Below are 22,177 nucleotides of genomic sequence, written 5' to 3'. Positions count from 1 at the left end.
TTACTTTTTTTGCAGTAATTGAAAGTAGGTCTTTTCTCTGTCTTGTGTTTTATTTCCTTGAGTTTAATTATATGACTGCTCCTCTTTTAAATTGATTTCAATATTTCTATCACTGTTTGGTTTAAATTGGTAAATTCTGTCCTCCTGAGTGGCTTCTCCTGGTCCCCATGTTGATTGACAGTGCCTGAAGCTCCCCAAGAAGTGCTTCATGGTTAGGGAGACAGCTTGCTTTTTCAGACAAGGATGCTTGAACATTTCAGAGCTTACTGTACAGAATCTACACATTAATTATTTTCTATCAAAATATAACTATTTAAAATACAATGAAATTGTATCCTATCACTTCATGGCAGATAGATGGGGAAATAGTGGAAACAGTGGCTGACTTAATTTTTCTGGGCTCCAAAATCACTGCAGATGGTGACTGCAGCCATGAAATTAAAAGATGCTTACTCCTTGAAAGGAAAGCTATGACCAACCTAGACAGAATATTAAAATGCAGAGACATTACTTTGCCAACAAAAGTCCATCTAGTCAAGGCTATGGTTTTTCCGGTGGTCATGTATGGATGTGAGAGTTGGACGGTGAAGAAAGCTGAGTGCCGAAGAATTGATGCTTTTCAACTGTGGTGTTGGAGAAGACTCTTGAGAGTCCCTTGGACTGCAAGGAGATCCAACCAGTCCATCCTAAAGGAGATCAGCCCTGGGTGTTCATTGAAAGGACTGATGTTGAAACTCCAATACTTTGGCCACCTGATGTGAAGAGCTGACTTATTGGGAAAGACTCTGATGCTGGGAAAAATTGAGAGCAGGAGGAGAAGGGGACAGAGATGAGATGGTTGGATGGCATCATCGACTCGATGGACATGGGTTTGGGTGGACTCAGGGAGTTGGTGATGGACAGGGAGGCCTGGCGTGCTGTGGTTCATGGGGTCGCGAAGATTCGGACACAACTGAGCGACTGAACTGAACTGAACTGAACTGAAATTGTATGGCATCACTTACATAACTCAGCAAAGGGAAAATGAGAGGAATAGAAAGCAGATCAGTGGTTTCCAGAGTCTGGGAGAAGGACCAGGGAATGACTACACATAGACAGAGGGTAATCTGGGGCAGGGGGTAATAAAATTGTCCAATAAGGTGGTTACACAACTGCATATATTTGTCAAAACTTGGAGACCTGTACCCTAAAAATAGTGAATCTTATAGTAGGTATATTCAATCTTAATTTTAAACAATGAGAAGAAATACAACATAAATTCTGATGTTCCATTGTCAATTTTTCTTTTTTGTCATATGAGAAAAACAATATTTAAGAAAAGAGCTTATTGCTCAAATGCTCTTCATTTTGTCAACATCACTGTGCTTAATTTTTCTTCTCCTATAGGTCTTTCTTCTCTTCTCATGGTTAACAAGCTCACTAAAGAAAACCCTTACAACCACACATCATAAGGCATCATCTCATTCCCTCTCTAGCCTCCATGTATCAAGGATCAAAAATCAACTTATTTTAATTCTTTGTTTTAAATAATTAACTCAATCTTTAAATTTCATTATGAGGAAAAGTCTTCTTCTTTAAGAAAAAATGCTTAAGATCATTATTTTATTCATTCTGGAAAACATCTAGTGCAGAGGCTTGAGATTTTGGCTGCACAGTGGAATCACTCAGGGAGCTTTACAAAAATCACTGGATCTGGGATCATACCTCTAGGGATTCAAACATATTGTTGGGATACAGACCGAACACAAGCACTTTAAAATTTCCCCAGATCATTCTAAAATGCAGCCTAAGTTCAGAGCCACAATCCAAAGTTTTAAGAATAGACTTATTCTCTTATAGAAACTTCTTTTGTAGCTATTCTTAAAGAAGCAAATGCTTATTTTTAGCAAGGAAAGTGTGTGTGTACACAGAAAACCATCAACTGTGATGTCCTCACTGACGAACTGATGTGAGATCATGTTAACAACTATTCATGGTTCATTACATTTCCTTTCCAGGTGACAATTGTAGCTACACCAAGGTCTCAGTGACACCTCACCTTGGATGCAATTTACATCTATAATCAGTTGACCTTAGGTAAAGCAGAGTAACCTCAAAAGTGTGGGTGAGTCTCATGCAGTTGAAGATCTTAAGAGCAAATATCTGAGTTTTCCCAGAGAAGAAGGAATTCTGCCTTGAAGCTGAAATGCAGAAATTCTGCCTGAATTTTCATCCTGCTGAACTAGCCTATGGATTTTGGACTTGTCAGCCTCATCCATGTGAGCCAATTCCTTAAAATAAATCTTAATCTCTGTTTCTTTATATATATATACTCTCACTCCATATGTACAAACATATATATTATATAAATATAATCTCTTTCTATGTATATATACACACATATTTTTATATAATAATATATTCTATTTTATGTTAAATAATTTTTAATATTATATTAAATAATAATATTAATGCTCTCTGCACGTGCACCTTGGTGGATGTATTATTACGTTTATTATAGATATGTAATATATTATTAAATAATAATATACTTCCTGCCTGTGCACCTTGTGGTTGTCTATGAATGGTGGTTGTACTGGGCAGAAATTAATTCAAAAAAAAATTCTCAAACATTTTTGTCACTTAAATTCTTAAACAATGGTTAAGAAAATTTCAGGCAGGCATTGGAATGTCATTAATAAAAATTCAAAATACAACAAAGTATTGGTTTCTCTGGGCTCTGTGGAAAAATTAAAAAATCTATACTGGAACTATGAACAGCCATCAAGAAAGCCCAGTGAAATAAAATACTCCCTGAAACAGAATATTGATTCTCCACATTATTTAGTAATGCAAAAGGAGAGCTATTCACTAGCTTCCTGGTCATCTTAAAGTGCTTCTTTGAAAATGGTCTAGGTGGATGCAAGCTCCAACATGTACTAAGTCAAAAATCTCGTGCAAAACAGTCACCTCCTTCCTTTCTGAGCACCCCTCCTCTTACACCATCAGCCAGGCGGGGACACAAACAGAGAAAGCCAAGACCTGGAATGATGATTTACAGCCAGTGGTGGCTGCAGGAATAAAACACTAAGAATTTCTTCTGAATCTCCCACTGGGTTGATCCTTTATTACAAACACAGAGGGTGTAAACCAGCAGCATCTTTACAACTGGGTGCACAACACCACAGATACGACCAGGAGACCAGACTAAGAAAGCACCTGTAGGTTCCAGCAGAAAACCCTGGGCCTCGAGAATTGCATCTATGCATGTGCTCCTGTATTGGCCTTCCCTGGTGGCTCAGACAGTAAAGCATCTGCCTGCAATGCAGGAGACCTGGGTTCGATCCCTGGGCTGGGAAGATCCCCTGAAAAAGGAAATGGCAACCCACTCCAGTACTCTTGCATGGAAAATTCCATGGATAGAGGAGCCTGGTAGACAACAGTCCATGGGATCACAAAAAGTAGGACACAACTGAGCAACTTCACTTACTTACATGTGCTCCTACTAGGAATCTCATTTCTGCTACTAGGAAGACAGAAGTCTCATGCACCATCAAATTGGAGAGTTATTTCACTATAATCCGATGATCACAGGCAAAGGGAACAACTTATTTTTTTATTTTCCTGTAAGGTCTACCTATACTTAAAACTGTAAATGAGTGTGGTAATTTATTGTTGTCAGTTACTAAGTCATGTCTGACTCTTGGTGACCCCATGGACTGCAACACTCCAGGCTTCCCTGTCCTTCACTATCTCCCAGAGTTTGCTCAAACTCATGTCCACAGAGTCGGTGATGCCATCCAACCATCTCATCCTCTGTCATCCCCTTCTCCTCCTGCCCTCAATGTTGCTCAGCATCAGGGTCTTTTCCAGTGAGTCAGTTCTGCGCAGCAGGTGGCCAAAGGATTGGAACTTCAGCTTCAGCATCAGTCCTTCCAATGAATATTCAGGGTTGATTTCCTTTAGGATTGACTGGTTTGATCTCCTTGCAGTCCAAGGGGCTCTCAAGAGTCTTCTCCAGCACCACAGTTTGAAAGCATAAATTCTTCGGCTCTCAGCCTTCTTTATGGCTCAGCTCTCACATCCATACATGACCACTGGAAAAACCATAGCTTTGACTATAAGGACCTTTGTTGGCAAAGTGACGTCTCCTCCTTTTAATATACTGTCTAGGTTTATAATAGCTTTTCTTCCAAGGTGATAATGATAGAATCTAACTTTCAGTTTCACTCCAGGGTCTCCTGCTGATTTCTCTTTTTTGCTTATTTCCTTAAATCTTTTTAAAAAGTAAACTTTAGCATACACCTGAATATTTTATTTGAGCTTTGTTGGGTGTTCTTGTTTTGACTGTTCAGCAGCTACTGGAAACATTCTTAGTTGAAGAGTGCTAGGATCTTTTTCCTAGAAGTTTACTTCTTCCAGTGAAAAGAGTTATTTATTATTTTAATGAGCAGAGATTTTCATTCTTGACTTCTTAAAAAAACAAACAAAATAGAATGTCCAAGGATACTAGGCTTAAAAAGGTAATGTTATAATGGGAACTAGCTGTCAGTTTCCTTGGCCCCTCCTTGATTCCCAAATTCTTCTTTTCTTCCCCATTTTAATTTTGTATGCACTTTTTCCCCTTCCCCTTGACCTTCATAGCTCGTCCCACAGGACTGGAGCCGTTTGCTGAAAAAACTCAGAACTCTTGTTGTTCAGTCATTAAGTCAAGTCCAACTCTTTGTGACCCCATGGACTGCAGCACACCAGGCTCCCCTGTCCTCCATTATCTCCTAGACCTGGCTCAAATTCATGTGCATTGAGTCAGTGATGCTATCTAACCAGCTCTTCCTCTGTTGCCCCCTACTCCTTTTGCATTCAATATTTCCCAACATCAGGGTCTTTTCCAAGAATCGGCATGTCACATCAGGTGGCCAAAATATTGGAGCTTCAGCTTCAGCATCAGTCCTTCCAGTGAATATTCACTGTTGATTTCCTTTAGGATTGACTGGCTTGATCTCCCTGCAGTCCAAGGGAAGCCTAAATAGAACAATGATGTCAAAGACAAACCTAAACAGTGCAAATTTACCTTTTCCTTCCCTAGAGCTTCAAGATTCAATGGAGAACATATATTTAAACCAGTATTTAAACTCCCTACCACCATACTAACAGCTAAAAATTACTATGGAAGTTCAAAAGCAGAAACTGAAGCACTAAGAAAGGACCATGTCTGCGACGTTATATTGTGAGGATCCCAGCTTCCTTGCCTCTGCTGAACCCAGATCCTTCTTTCAATGTCAGTAACTTAAAGTAGAAAAGTATTTAGAATCCTCAAAACTCTCTTTTCTCAAGTGCCTCACTCCCTCGCATGTTCCACAAACACCAGGCCCCCAGCGCTTACTGACCGAAGGAGCCACTTTCCTTTCAACCCCCATTGACCAAGAAGAGGCACGGGAGGAAAGAAAACTCAACTCCTTTATTCTTTTCCACTGATCTCATTATCTCCTCTAACCCCTCTGAAAAATGCCCTTACATTTTTCCTGATTGCTCCCCCACTGAGAGTGTCATATATTGGCAGAAACTGTTTTCAAACAGTTCCTGTTCCTAAGATCAGAGGATTAATGCCCAGCCAAGTAGTTTGGGGTACATCAGTTTATACCCCCATCTTGTTCCAATCATCCATCTGTATCTCCACAGAGAAGATGCTAGAAGGAATAGGTTCTTTATCTTGCCTCTTTGTCTTGATGTAAACATGAATTATTTTTTAAGCAGGAAGCTCAGCCTCCATGAACTTAGAGGTTTCAATCCATTTCCTTCATGCTAGGGGAAATATTAAATTGATACTATTCTAACCCAGGGCAAGCAGGAAAATAAAATGAGAGTGGGAAGAAAATTATTGAACATAGATTTCCTTAAGTTGTGCCATTCACCTTCTAATAGGGTATCTCACTAATCTGAAAACTATCCTGTAAATCAGGTATTATTCTTCTCAATTTTATTTGAGTAAATAGGCTAAAAGTTTAAGTAACTGCCTAAATTTAACTCAGAGTCGTGTAAATCATAGAAAAATAAAAGTGAAAGTGGGAAGTCGCTCAGCCGTGTCAATTCTTTGCGACCCCATGGACTGTACTGCCAGGCTCCTCCGTCCATGGGATTTTCCAGGCAAGGATACTGGAGTGGGTTGTCATTTCCTTCTCAAGGGGATCTTTCCGACCCAGGGATTGAACCTGGGTCTCCTGCACTGCAGACATACTCTTTACAGTCTGAGCCCCCAGTAAACCATAGAATTTATTCACAAACAACCAATTGTTCCTAACCAAAACACACTATCTTTCAAAAACAAGACGAAACAAAGAAGGGTGGGAAATTCAAAAAAGAAGGGGAAATTAACCGAATCATTTTATTAGCAAGTAGGCAAGTCTGCAAGGGATTCTCAGGTGGTGCTAGTAGTAAAGAACCCGCCTGCCAATGCAGGAGACCTGTTTTCTAGATAGGAAAAGGGCATAGCAACCCACTCCAGGATTTTTGCCTGCAGAATCCCATGGACAGAGGAGCCTGGTGGGCTACAGTCCACTGGGTCTCTAACAGTCAGACACAACTGAAGTGACTTAGCACGCACCAGGGAAGTCTGCAAGTGCTTTCACTGACTGGCAATATCCAGGCCACAGCCGCTGACAAAATCCCTCCATTTTGATATAATCTCTTTAGCTTAAAAATAATTCCTGTTAAAGAAATAACGCAGAAACCAGTATATTTTTAACAATTTTTTTTTTATCAATTATACTTTTAGTGAAGGAGCTCTCAATCCTCTTGGGAAGAAGAGTCACTTTTAATTTCCCCCAAAGCATTGAAAACCCTGAGAATTTGAAACTCCTCTGCTGGAACTGTGTTCAGGTTCCGTTTATCAACCACATAAGGATATCTGTTTCATTGCACATATTCACATATTTTTATAAACCCAGCTTGTTTATCTGCTTTTTTTTATTGGGCTCTAAATAGTTTTTAGCTATCTCCAAAATGAAATTCAGTATTAAAGGATAAAGATTGGCTGCTGCCAAAGACAGTCCAAAAAATGTATGTTGGATTCTGAAAAGAATTCCAAGGGCATTTTGAGCAAGAGCAAAAAGGGTAAATATATGACTTTCAAGGAGCTACTTTTTGATGAAGCTCATATTTACCTTCCTCCGAATGTAAAACTTGGGGTATGTTTGTCATCGTTTTCATTACCGGCAGAGTAGCATTTCTACTTAGAGCATGCAAATTAAAGAAAACTGTAAAGCCCTCCTATTTTCTAGATTCAGGAATCCAGACAGAGCATTTGACATGAACCTGTATGATTCATAGAGGTTCTCAGAGCACTGCTTTTTGGCAGGATGATCTTTTGTCAGTGTGAAACTTGTAAGATAAAGGGATATATATAGACCAGCAGGATCGTGAAGGAGTAGGAGGCAGCACTGCACAATGTGCAAAAAGTCCAAGGATAAAACTCTCAGATGCTGCTAGAATCCCCACTTCCTGAGATCTTCTCAAAAGCACGGACTACTTGACACATCAGTTGGAACAGATACTGGCAACAAATAAAAACTGAAGCTTAGAATGTTCAGCCAAGTAGTGTAGGACAAAGAAAGAAAAAAGATAGAAAAGATGGAAAAATTGTCCAAATGTGACACATACTGGAAAACCTGTCCATGATGTTAAGGACAAAGCACAGAAACTCAAGACTGAGGCCTCTCTGCCAGGTTTGATGGAAGGAGGGAAAGAAGGAAGGAAAGAGGGAGAGAAAAGGAAACAGAAAGAAAGAAAAATAGAACTTCTTGTCTAACCAGAACTTTGTGGAAACCAACAGAAAAACTGTATCTTGGGTGAATACCGATCTGAACATTAGGAACATCTCCGCTCAGAACTATTGAAGTAAGTCTCTACTGGGAGACAATTCTCAGTGGGTCCCTCCTACTTGTGATGGAGGTACTGACACCCTTTTCTCCTGGACTATCTTTTCAAGGGTCTTCGTTAAGCAAACAACTCTGGAAGATAGAAGGAGTGTCTCCCTCTGGGGCAAAGGCAGATTTTTAAACTTATTTTCTATTTTTTTGTTGTTGTTGTTGTCTAGGGCAATAAAGATAAGATCTCTCTCTGGGGCAAAGGTTGAAGGTTGTTTGCTGACAGACCCTTTAAAGGAATATTTCCCCAGCTCCAGTTCATTTTCTGGGACACAAGGCCACACTGTGGGTGTAACATACCTGGGCTGCCCACTTGGGACTAGGCAGCAAGGGAAATAAATGTGGACATGACACCTAGAAGGCCTGCTGTGCCATAAGTAATCAAGTCCTGTTTTTCAGATGCAAGAGTCCTATGTCTTCTGTTAGCATCATCCATGAAACTGTTGCAGGCTACCTTTTCAACTTGTAATTAGGGTAATACTTCAGACCTTTCACAGTTTGTGACATTCTGCAACTTCCAGAGAGAGACTCACATAGGATGTTTTTATAATTTCTCTCAATGCAACAACATTTTATCTCCTAGGAGACAATTAAAGTAGACATAGATGTCAATGAGAAAAAGACAGGCCCAAGCATGGAGGAAACACACATACACACACACAAACCAGTATTAAGCACAGGATGAAAACAATATTCTAGTATTTTGAATAACATAAATAGAAATGATAGATATAGACAGATGGATAGACATCGATATATAGAGAGATAGGTAAGTATAGAAATAAGAGAGAGAGAGAGATACAAAGACAGACAAAGACAGGGACCCAGACAGAGAGAGAATAAAGTGCATATTTGGGGTGTGAGTGTGTATCTGTATTTTCATGTGTGCATATAAATACTGAGCATTAATATACATGTTAAGAACACATCATATAAGAATAAAATACATTTTCAGATTTTGCATCTTAGAATTTATATTTTGAAAAGTATTTCACAAGATATTGAGCCTCCCAACAATGAGATGAGTGGAGGATGAAGTAAGTTGATTTTCTCTTTATTTTCTCTTTGATTTCTATCTTTGGTGAACCTTCAGGAGAAATGATGCTGTATGAAAATTAGGTTTAAAATTGGATCATTCATTTCAATTTTATTGCTTGTTCCCTAAAAGAAAAGTGGAAGAGCAATAAACGATCTCTCGCCTCAGCGTTATCCATTTGTATTCACTGTGCTTTATATCTCCCATTTAGACATGGCTGCAGTGTCCTGACCTTCCTTTTAATTTAGTTCCAACATATTTTTAGCATTTCATCTCATGGTCAGTCTCAAAAACTTCTGGAGCATTTCGCAGCTTGCTGAGGTTACATTTCATGAAGCTCTCAAACAGCTTTTTTTTTTTATACATGTCACTTAAATGTAATGAAAACTTTTGTTTCAGAGAATTCAGATAGCTTTAGCATATTCCCTTGGACTTTGTTTCTGCAGGAAAGTTGGTGTATCAGCACTAATCTGGGCAAGAAAAAGAACTGAGGCAAACTGTAGGTTTTATCTAATCCCGGAAGACATTTTAGCAGCATGCACTAAGAAAATCTTCCATCTCCCCTAAACCACTGAGTTCGTGAAAAAGACTTCACTTCATAGGGTGAAATGAATAACATGAGTGAACAGGATGAATTGACATGGGGCCAGAACCTCAGAGGTGAGCTTCCCAAGTTGCATGTGTGCTAAGTTGTTTCAGTCATGTCCAGCTCTTTGTAACCCTGTGGCCTGTAGCCCACATGGCTCCTTTGTCCATAAGATTCTCCAGGCAAGAATACTGGAGTGGGTAGCCATTTCCTTCTCCAGGGGATCTTCCTGACCCAGGAATCAAACCAGAGTCTCTTATATCTCTTGCAACGGCATGCAGGTTCTTTACATTAGCACCACCTGGGAAGCCCAAGGGAGGTGGGAAGCCTAATGTGAGGTCTCTTCAAAAAAATGATTCGGTCTCTCACTTTTGACCTCATTACTTTTCCTGCAGTAATGAACATAGTTCCACTTTCCAGAAGAGCATATATTTCTATGAAAATGATTGAAAGAATTATTTTTGCTCACTTGCTTTTAAGAAATAAAATTAAAATAAAAATTGTGTACAACAAAGACTCTGAGGTGGGAGGGTTTATTGCTCCTGCTGGTCCTAACTCTCTCCCAAGAGTTCGTTATTTCTTCTCCTCAGAGTTGTCAGCTTTGGACACAAAACAAAACCACAGAGTATCTTGTCCTGACCTCATGAAGATCTAGCCAAGTGTCACTAGTATCATACCTCCGCTTAGAAAGTTTCCAGTCCTCTGTAGTCTTTCTTGGCTTTAACCCAATCTTTGTCCACTTTGGATCTCTACTTTTTTCCCAGGTCCTCTGAGTTCATTTTCTGTTCACAGCACATTTGTGGAGCAGTTACAGTTAAAGATCCCTGGTTTTCCTAAAAGTTGAAACCTTTCCTTGATCCAGCTGCCAGCTCTGTCCTCTTCCTGAGTTCCTCTTGGATGACGTGTCCCTATGTGAATTTCTTGGAATCTTGTCATTGTAACTTCATGTAGCAGAACTATTTTAAGCATACAGTAAGAAAATGCTTTTTATTCCTCCTAACTCTTCACCAGCAGAATGTTTTCTTTAGTCATTCAACAAACATTCCAAGTGTCTACTATATGCTGGTTAAGCTGCTAGGCACCAGGAACATAAGATACTTTAGACATGGTTTCTGCTTTTTTTGAGGTTTCAAGCTCTCAGAAATATTAACAGGTGTCTTTTATTGTACCTAATCAATCACTAACACTCCAGCTATGAAATATCAAATGCATTCATCTCTTTGAATTCCTTCTCAATTCTATATCATACCTTTCACTGACTAATTTACATAAACAACTCTCCATGGATAAAATTTAAAAAGGAAAAAGCTTAGCTAGAAAGACACAGCCTTTAACATAGATTTCACACTATAAGCTATTTAAGAAAGAATTGTCTGTAGGTGAACATGAAAAAGCCCTCAACCAACATTGAGAAAATCTGGGCTCAGTCACCAAAAAATAGCTAGATGGCTACAGAAAAGCCACTTAACCTTTTGAATTTCAGTGTCTGCATCTGTTAAATGATGGGTAGGAGTAAATGTTCCCTTGGTTCTCGGATCTAAAATTCAATGAACCTAAATGTAAAAGTATTTCAGTTATGAAATGCTGTTCGAAACACATTTCTCATGGAAATTCAGAGAAATGTAAAAATTCAGGCAGCAGACACAGGAGGATTCACTAGATAAATAGATGAGAAGTTGCACTGAAACTCCCCATCTTGAGCACTCTAGGAGGAGGGCCAGGTCTGCCCAAAGGTATGAGACATATTCGGCTCTGAATCTGCTCCATAGCTCAACTTCCTCTCTCAGCAGTCAGACCCAGGGCTATCAAAATATTTGGGGTAGACTGTGACTTCTCTTCTGTATCTGGTGGTGATCTTTCCAAATTTATCAGCAAAATTTGACTGAAAAAAAGCTATTTGTTATTGGATATGCAGGCTGATCAGATCAAGACAGAGAGGAAATCATATAATAATATGTACATGCGATGAAATGGATCTTTTCCGACCCTGTAGGGATCTGCCATTTCCAATGCTGCAGTCTACAGAGAACCAGAAAGTTAAATGTGGCTTATAAAATCATATTAGCAATTGCTGTGGAAAATCCTTCAAGAGATGGGAATACCAGACCACCTTACCTGCCTCCTGAGAAATCTGTGTGCAGGTCAAGAAGCAACAGTTAGAACTGGACATGGAACAACAATCTGGTTCCAAATCCGCAAAGGAGTACATCAAGGCTGTATATTGTCACCCTGCTTATTTAACTTATATGCAGAGTACGTTATGCAAATGCCGGGCTGGATGAAACACAAGCTGGAATCAAGATTGCCAGGAGAAATATCAATAACCTCAGATACACAGATGACACCACCCTTATGGCATAAAGTGAAGAAGAACTAAAGAGCCTCTTGATGAAAGTGAAAGAGGAGAGTGAAAAGGCTGGCTTAAAACCCAACATTCAAAAACTAAGATCATGGCATCGGTCCTATCACTTCATGGCAAATAGATGGGGAAACAATGGAAACAGTGACAGACTTTATCTTTTTGGGCTCTGAAATCATTGCAAGATGGTGACTGCAGCCATGAAATTAAAAGACACTTGCTCCTTGCAAGAAAAGCTATGACCAACCTCAACAGCATATAGAAAGCAGAGACATTACTTTGCCAAAAAAGGTCTGTCTAGTTAAAGCTATGGTTTTTCCAATAGTCATGTATGGATGTGAGAGTTGAACTATAAAGCAAGCTGAGTTCCAAAGAATTGATGCTTTTGTTTTGTTTTGTTTTGTTTTTGAATTGATGCTTTTGAACTGTGATGTTGGAGAAGACTCTTGAGAGTCCCTTGGACTGCAAGGAGATCCAACCAGTCCATCCTAAAGGAAATCAGTCCTGAATATTTATTGGAAGGACTGATGCTGAAGCTGAAACTCCAACACTTTGGCCACCTGATGTGAAGAACTGACTCCTTGGAAAAGACCCTGCTGTTTGGAAAGATTGAAGACAGGAGAAGAAGGGGACAACAGAGGATGAGATGGTTGGATGGCATTACCGACTCAATGGACATGAGTTTGAGCAAGCTCCAGGATGTGGTGATGGACAGGGAAGCCTGGTGTGCTCCAGTCCATGGGGTCACAAAGAGTTGGACACAACTGAGTGACTGAACTGAATTGAACTGAACTGCAATGATGATGATGGTAGTTGTGCCTTTCCCAAGGACAAAAAAATAGGGAAAAGAGCAGACATTTTCTTCATGCAATTTTATGGACTGAAAGAAAAAAATATTTGTACATAGAACTAATTTTTATGCAAAATAGTCTTAGAATGAATATCCACTACTCACTTAATGATTAATGGAAATGCATTTTGGGATATTGATTCTGAAGAAAAAATGTGATTTTTTTCCTTTTAATAATCATTTCTGCTTCTGCTATTCTTTTTGTTAAAGATACATTTTTAAGACTATCTCTTCTGAGCCTTTGATTCTGTGTCTGTATCATGAAAAAGTTATTTGACTCTTTTCCATTATTTTATAATGGATAGTGTCATAAACTGATATAAGCCTTAGTATCTACTGGCTTAAAAGACATAAAGTCAATGACAGATCTCCAGTTTTCTGTTTTAATGGACAACACAAGGCATTCTAAATCAATATGCTTACCTTCATTAGACCTTGGCCATATATGAAATTACACAGCAAATTATCCCTAGGCATATATTGGATTGGCCAAAATGTTCGCTGGGGTTTTTCCATAAGATCTTACCAAAAAAACCTGAATGAACCTTTTGGCCAACTCAGCAAATACTACCGTAAAATCAATTTCACAGTGCAAGAATTATACTCATTTTCTACATTCCCCATGTTATATTTTGGAAACATATAATATTCATCATTAGAGAAACATGATTTAGCTCACAGCATTCGCAAACCTGTGCTATGAGAAGGAGATCTCCAAGGGCTTTACTATAGATGTATATATAAATATTACTTGTGTTTAATATGTGTATTATTACCCTCTATTGTTATCTCAGTCTCTCAGAAGCAGAACAGACTTTAAAATGTCTAGAAATGTACAGATTCTATATAATTTGAACAAAACCAACAATTTTCCTTGATGCTATACAAAGTTAAAGACTATATTGGATAGAAACAAATTATATTGTTTTCTCTTTAGTTTTCAAACATAAAAATTAGTATCATATATATGTATAAATAAATCACTTTACTGTATACTTGAAACTAACTTAACATTGTAAATTAACTATACTCCAATTATAAAAAAGAATGAAAAAAAAAGTTGTATCGGGTCATGGTTGTTAGGTGTCTAGAAACTTGTGTGCTCTGAAGAGATGAGAAATATTTTTGGTGTGTGGGTTGATGCGTATGTTGAATGTATTCAAATTTTATGTGTTATGCAAACTAACTATGATATTAGAGTCACTAAAAGTTGTCTTACAATTTTGTTATCTATGATTTCTTTTTTTTTTTTTTTGCCAAAGCTATCTTTTTTTACTCCAAATCTCACCTTCTCATAAATGTTCTACTGGAAATTGCTGTGTGCTTACATAACTCATTTTATGGATTGAGGCTGTAAGTATTAACAAATTAACTGCAAGAGAATTTGGCAGCTTAAAATTGTATCTGTCTTCTTCAGAGCTTGCTAAGTCAGTTTATCAAGTGAAAAAGGTCAGTTCAGTAGATATGAACTAAATTGTAAATCTCAGATTAATGGAAAACCATGTATGAATTTTCAATACATGCCAGAAGCCTGGGGCTTCTGGGACATACACTTTTTTTTTTTATTTTAAACTTTTTGTTTTGTATTGGAGTATAGCTGATTAACAATGTCATGATAGTTTCAGGTGTATAGCAAAGGGACCCAGCCATACCTATACATGTATCCATTCTCCCCTAGACTACCCTCCCATCCAGGCTGCCACATAACATTGAGCAGAGTTCCATGTGCTATTACAGTAGGACCTTGTTGGTTATCCATTTTAAATCTGGCATTGTGTACATGTTTATCCCAAAGTCCCTGACTATCCCTTCCTCCCGGCAACCATAAGTTCATTGTCAAAGTCTGTGACTCTGTTTCTCTTTTGTTAGTTCAATTGTATTATTTCTTTTTAGATTCCTGCAATGCGGGAGACCTGGGTTTGATCCCTGGGTTGGGAAGATCCCCTGAAGAAGGAAGGCTATCCACTCCAGTATTCTGGCCTGGAGAATTCCATGGACTGGATAGTCCATGGGGTCGCAAATTGCTGGACACAACTGAGCAACTTTCACTTTCACTTTCAATTTTACCATTTCTTTTTAGATTCTATATATAAGGGATATCATATGATATTTCTTCTCTGCTAAGACATATGTGCTTCCCAGGTGGCCCAGTGGTAAAGAATCTGCCTGCCAATGCAGAAGACTCAAGAGATGCGGGTTTGATCCCTGAGTTCGGAAGATTCCCCTGGAGGAGGAAATGGGAACCCACACCAGTTTTCTTGCCTGAAAAATTGCATGGACAGAGGAGCCTGGCGGGCTACAGTCCATGGGGTTGCAAAGAATCAAACATGACTGAGCATGCATGCATGCTAAGACATACACTTTTCATTCCACCCATCTTCTCCATCAATAATGGAGGTATATTCTCCTCTTTTATAAGTCAGCCCAAAAGGAAACTCACTGGAAACTTTCTGAGTGATTTTCTAATAGTGCTGACAAGGTATTAAAGCAGAAAGCATATCTTGTAGTATCAAGTATGCTATAACATAAATGTCATATAACATCATATAATTATGTGATAACATTTGTCAATAATATCTTTCCCAAGAATATTGTTGAATTACCCTGGAACACACTGGCAGAATAAACTTGGAGGAAGAGTCCATCTTTCTCCGTTAGAAATGAAGATCACTGGAATAATTTGTTGGGGAGCTTTGGCAGGAATTTGACTAGATGGTCCTGTTTGAGGACATTCTCACTGAACTTTATCCTCCTAGGACCTCAAAAATGATTTGAGGTAATGTAAAGAAAATGTAATATTCTTCCCTCAACAAGGCTAGTGAATTTAAGATATGTTGATTTGGTTATATGTGTCAGGGCTTCCCTCATAGCTCAGTCAGTAAAGGGTCTGACTGCAATGTAGGAGACCTGGGTTTGACCCCTGGGTTGGGAAGATCTCCCAGAGAAGGAAATGGCAACCCACTCCAGTATTCTTGCCTGGAGAATCCTATGGACAGAGGAGCCTGGCAGGCTATAGACTCCAGTCTATGGGGTCGCAAGAGTCGGACACAACTGAGCGACTAAGCGTGCATGTGTGTCAAATAAAATAATGCATTTATTAAAATACAAAAAAACACAAGATGTTAGTCTAAATTTACTAAATCATTTGATTGAAAGAAAACATTTATTTAAATGAAGAAGCCAGAATACTTGGGCTGCTATATTCTACCTATGAATCCCAGGGACGACGGAGCCTGGTGGGCTGCCGTCTATGGGGTCGCACAGAGTCGGACACGACTGAAGCGACTTAGCAGCAGCAGCAGCATAGGTGGAGAAAATTGAAGAAATTATAAGAGTTATATCATTAGACTGAAAAATGGAATTATAGGGAATTAAAACATTAGATAAAGAGAATCCACAAGTGGCACATCGCATACATAAAGGAAAAGCAGACATGTAAGAATTATGATAATCCATATTCCTCAGCATGTTTATCAAGGGTTTTGGGGGGATCAGGTTAAATTTTGCATTGCAAATAATTTTAGTGATGTCATATATATTCATATAATTTTATGCTTCCACTATCTGTAATATTTTGGTGATTCTTCCCTGAGTACCCAACTTCAAATAATTTGACCTATATCAGTAATCTACTTAAATTAAGCTTTTCATTGGAAGGTAGTCATACCAATTATAGAAGTTGTCTGGGGATTTCTATATATAAAGTAGATTAAAATATCAGCAATATAAGTTCAAGGATATGCTAAAATGATATGTTTTTAAACAATTTCAATCATTTTTTAAAATCCATTCTTTGTGCTTAAAACTTTGATGGGCATTAGATTTGTTTTCACATTTTTCAGAAACTATGCTTGATGTGCACATTTTCCAAAGTGAGTTCTTCATAAACATAACTCTACTTAAGTTATTCTCCATTAGCATAATGAGCAACAAGGGAAATAAGAAGGCAAGTGGGAAGAACTTCTGCTTCACTCTCAAAGGCAGTATGTACATATAAATGTATAATATACAGTTTTGTCCTTTGTTGAGAGATTCAGACTTATCTTTGGACTTAATATTCATTCTAATTAGAAAAACATGGATGGCAGAGAATTCTTAGTTCTGGAAAAATTATGAACTTGATTATCATGCCTTTTTTAAAAAGTAGGACTTACATTTGTTGCTATTGCATTTGTAGAATATCTGTTCTTTCAAAAACGTAAAAGACTTCAGATCGCAGCCATTTTGGATAAATCAAACTGGGAATTTTGAACTTATGTAATCAATAGGGCAGAATACAGCTTTTGAATAAAGCCTTGTTCTTAAAGGATTTTCAACCCAATTGCAGTTAGGGCCTATAGACATCTTTAGGATTCTCCTTTAAGCAAGAATAAGTACAAAATTATGAATGACAGAAGCTTAGAGTAAAAGTAGGTTCCCAGGCAGTGGGCAAATTGCTCTGATTGAGAGAGATACTTGAGGCGCCCTGAACAAAAGGAAAGAACTGAAAAGCTCTACAAAAAGGCAACTCCTTGGGTTTCAATTCAAACATCCAACAGGTCTGTTCAGGTGGGTACATAGTCACTTTTCTATGGTGTTGATCAGCCTCCTGAGCTCTTAATGGTTGAAGTGTTCATTTCACTCAGAGCAAGTTTCGCTCTTGGGCATCTCTGCAACTGGACAGTGAAAAGTTAGTGGAAAACAAAATTATCTTCAAAAATCGCTTCTTGTGCCTATTTTGCAATTCAAGTGATATGGAAATTAATACCTGTGTCAAAAGGGTTTTCATCAGGCTTGGGTGGAGGCTGGACAGAGAGCCTTCCTAAAGCTCTGCTTTCTTGGGAAGTACAGTGTTAAGATAAATATGGAATGTTGTATAAGTTTTGTTGCATTTATGCCTAATCTGTAGGACTACGCTTGGGCTGTGGAGCTGAAAGCAGGCCTTGGACCTATGTGGGGGCTTCCCAGGTGGCTCAGTGGTAAAGAATCCACCTGCCAATGCAGGAGACCCGGGTTGGATTCCTGGATCGGGAAGATCCCCTGGAGAAGGAAACAGCAATCCACTCCAGTGTTCTTGCTTAGAAAATCTCATGGACAGAGGAGCCTGGAGGGGGTCAGTCCATGGGGTTGCAGAGAGGCAGACATGGCTGAGCATGCATGTATACTCAGGTCCTATGAGGCTATACGAGTACAAAAGATCTGTGGTAAGTCTGGCTCCTATCTGCAGTGGCTGCACTGGTCTTGAATGGGGAAGAGAAAAGGGGAGGTATGTACCTGAGTAACTGCCGTTCCCCATGAGGTGATGCTGAAGCTCTTGCCCTGTACCCTTCTATAAAGCTAAGAAAAAAAAAAAAAAAAAAAGCTAAGAAAATGTGGCCTCAAAGCTTATTTATACCTTGTGAGTCTCACTGCCAATTTGAACCTCTACTTATGACTACGTTGATACAATATAATTCGAGGCTTTCCTTTCATCACCCCTTCTGCCCTGCTTTCCAATCCTGCAGATGTGGGGAATACCAACATAAAACACAAATTAAGAATGTGACTCAATGAATATGTATTGAGTGCCTGCTATGTGGGAGGAGAAACTGGATTTTCAACAAAATCTCTGGAGAAAGTTATTTTTCTTCATAAAAAGATGCACACACAGCTGCATCCTCACAGACATACACACAGCCTACATGTCACCTCTCTGCACCCAGGCACAGTAACATATGGGAGGAAAAGTCATCTATTACTATAGCCTGTGACAATCACTGAGAAAATTTACTGTGGAAAATTAGTCGACAGTATTTCAGCAGGCGGTCCAGAAATGATCTATCAAAGATTCAGAGACTTGTGACAACACTTCACCTCGTTTATTCAAATGCTTTGGGCAAATAAAATTATGATAAAGCTTCTGGCAACCTGTGTTGCAACCTGTGCATTTTGACAAGATTACTGCTAATTGATTATTTGGGTCCAGTTCGAACTCAAAAAAAAAAAAAGATAACTATTAATTTTAGTTGACATTTCATATAAAGGCATGCAATTTATTTCTATTTAATTTTATGAAACTGAAGTTCAATTCTGTAACTCGTCAGGAGGAAATAGAGGGATCACGGTTTGGCTCCATCCTGTGGTTTTTAAAAGCAAGCGACAAAGGAGCCATCCAATCAACAACACTATGAAGACACAATTGGTCAAGCGCTTGTAAAGCATGGATGTTAATCCTACACCATTTAAACAAGCCAATCAAACTTGGCATCAAGTTTGGCATGGGGAGAATGTTACACAAATAAGAACATGAACAGATTTCCAAAAGTGGTCTTCAAGCTCTGTTGCCGTTGTTCAGTTGCTAAGTTGTGTCCGACTCTTTGTGACTCCATGGACTGCAGCACACCAGGTTCCTCTGTCCTCTGCTGTCTCTTGGAGTGTGCTCAGATTCGTGTCCATTGAGTTGGTGATGCTATCCAACCATCTCACCCTCAAGCTTAGCCACTTTCAGTTAACCCCCATCAGTGTCTTAATCCTTCTTGGTCCTGGTAAAACCTAAATACATTTTAGGAGATGTGGCAGCCAGGTTAACAAAGGGTTTGAAATCATCCTACTTGGAATCTGCTTTTAATGTACTGATAAAGCTGTAATATGGATGACATAAATATATCAGCATTAGCAATTAACCAACCGTGGGATTCACCAAATATGTGTTGAAAGGCTTTTGCTAACCCTTGTGCAAACAACTCTAAATAAGAAACAAACTCATACTCAGGAAATTCAAGTCTTCTGGAGAATGCCAGATGGCTAAAGAGCTAACAGCAAAAAACGCAGTGAGCGTAACAAAACAAGTGTGCCTAGGCTCTGTGGAAGTTCTTACAAGGTATGCTAAGCCAGCCTGCTCAGACTAGGCTTCCTAAATGTGGTAACTGGACAATAGGATCACTGAATAACTGAGAATCAGCACAGAAAGTCAATCTGGAGGTCTTCCAGTACCATGAGTCTCGGTGTCAAACTAGGAGTGGGCAGGAATATACATGAGGAGACGTGTACTTTTAGAAAGTATAGAACAGGCTTTCTTAGGCTAGAGAACAGGAGTGGAGTTGCACCAGAACTAGAAAAGCAAAGTACTCTTAACCAGGAGGCATGCTATCTTGGAAGCCAGTTGTGAGCCAAGAAGCACGGAAACGCTGATCTTGTTGGTTGGTTTGGAGGAGAATTAAGGGCTTGTCAGAAGGCATTGTCCGTGAAAATTTACGAAAATCCTATTGCACACAAGGTGATGTCTTAAGATTGAAATTAAAATATGTGGTAAAATCTCTTCTGTTCAAGGTCAGGGAAAGGAAAAAACTTACCTTTCTTTTTTAAAGGAAGTTAAAATGTGGGTGAGAATATGAGAAATTAGACAGAGAGAAGGAAAGTTAGGACATAAAAGTTGATCAGGTTATCTTGTGCAAAGGAGGAAGTCAAAGAACAGGGAAAGTGAAATGATGTGTAAACAGCACTGCAGAGAATGTGTGCTCCAGCCACCTGTTTTTGTGCAAGACAGTTGGGGACAAACACTGCAAAACTCAACAGACATAAACAGCTGAGACCCAAAGAAAAGAAGTGTTCATGTTCACATCCTCTCCCCAGTCAAGGCCTTCTACTCACCAATTGATTTTTGGTGTCATCAGTTACCTCTGCATATTTTAAGTTTATTTTCAGTTGAAGAGTTTCCACCCCATTTAGCATTTATTCCAATAAGAAATTTTTACCTAGCTTCTTGAAAAAAGGCAAACACTTTAACATCGTGAAACAGATCACATTTTCCTTGTAAATGTTTTGTAATAAATGAAAAACTGTACAGCAGTTAGTTCAATATTACCCATGCAGGATGAAGCCTCTGAGCAATTACCTTGTTTCCATGGCAACAGCATATCTGCCCATCCTTCAGTGTGATACAAGAAAGCCACCAAATTGAGCCTGTTCAGTAAAGCTAAGGAAAGCTCCTGAATTGGGCAGAGGGAGGGGTAAGGAGGATTGGAAATGTGATACTGACTTGGTTAACAAACAAACAAATGTTATTTATATTATTTATCAAGTGGTTCATTTAGCCAACTGCAAGGAAATTTCCAACTGCAATGTTGGAAAATGGAAACCAAAAAAAAAGTTTGTTAAAAAAAAAAAAGAGGAAAATGACAGCTAGACTTTCTAGTACCTTTCCCAACACCTAATCCCTTCGGGGAAGACCTCTGAAGAATTTCAGGACCTTGAGTGCAGAATGGAAACAGATATCCATAGACAGTCACCTCAGGACATTTGCCTGGACCCTTCACTCCACGCAGAGCCTGCCTAGGCCAGAAGCTAAACTTTTTATTTTTAAGCATATTCTGGAAAAGGAGGCCAGCAAGTGTGCCTTTGACACTGATGAGAAAGCATACTACTACTCTAGCTGTAACACTCCAAGGAAGTGCAAGAAAAAATAAATCAGAAAAATTGTATCAACGGACACTGAGCTATATAGGGAAAATAGAAAAGCTGCTTCAGACTGAGACTCTTTGGTCAATTACAGCTACCTGTTTTGAGGAGGTTTTAAATAGAGATTTAAAGTTGGAAATTAAAGATATACTCCTCAGGGGAAAGTGGACATTATAAAAATGTTGTGTCTGGTTATCACACTTGATTACAGGCTCTCGAGGGAGCTGCTTCTCAAACAGTTTTAGAAATAGGATGTAATTTGAAGACATTTTCTTGGTGGGGATGATAAGGGAGGCTCTGAGCGGGAGGTGGGAAGGGAATGTAAAAAAGGTACTGGGAGGATGCTGGCAGAACTGTAAGCTGATATGTCACACTGCTTAAGCAACATGACATGTAATTACCTCTAATTACAGGCATCTCTTGGAACTTCAACCACAGAGTTGCAGATAAATATAAATGCTTTGGAGAAATACCCGGGCTGAAATACTCAAGGACTTTCTCCTATTAATTTTTTAAAATTAATTTTTATTGGAGTATAGCTGCTTTCTAATGTTGTGTTAGTTTCTACTGTACAGCAAAATGAATCATATATATGAAGTGAAAGTGAAGTTCCTCAGTCGTGTCTGACTCTTTGTGACCCCATGGACGGTAGCCTACCAGGCTCTGCCGTCCATGGGATTTTCCAGGCAAGAATACTGGAGTGGGTTGCCATTTCCTTCTCCAGGGGATCTTCCCAACCCAGGGATCGAACCCGTGTCTCCTGCATTGCAGACAGACGCTTTACCATCTGAGCCACCAGGGAAGCCCATATATATATATATATATATATATATATATCCCCTGCCTTTTGGATTTCTCTCCCATTCAGGTCATCAGAATACATTAAGTAGAGTTGCCTGTGCTATACGGTGTGTTCTAGCTAGTTATCTATTTTATACATAGTATCAACAATGTATAAATGTCAATTCCAATCTCCCAATTCCTCACCCCTGCATTTTTCCCCCTTGGTATCCATATTTGCTCTCTGCAT

This window comes from Giraffa tippelskirchi, chromosome 9, assembly GCF_054371585.1.
Source record: "Giraffa tippelskirchi isolate mGirTip1 chromosome 9, T2T-mGirTip1v1.2.pri, whole genome shotgun sequence".
Taxonomy (NCBI): domain Eukaryota; kingdom Metazoa; phylum Chordata; class Mammalia; order Artiodactyla; family Giraffidae; genus Giraffa; species Giraffa tippelskirchi.
This window is presented reverse-complemented; position numbering follows the sequence as displayed.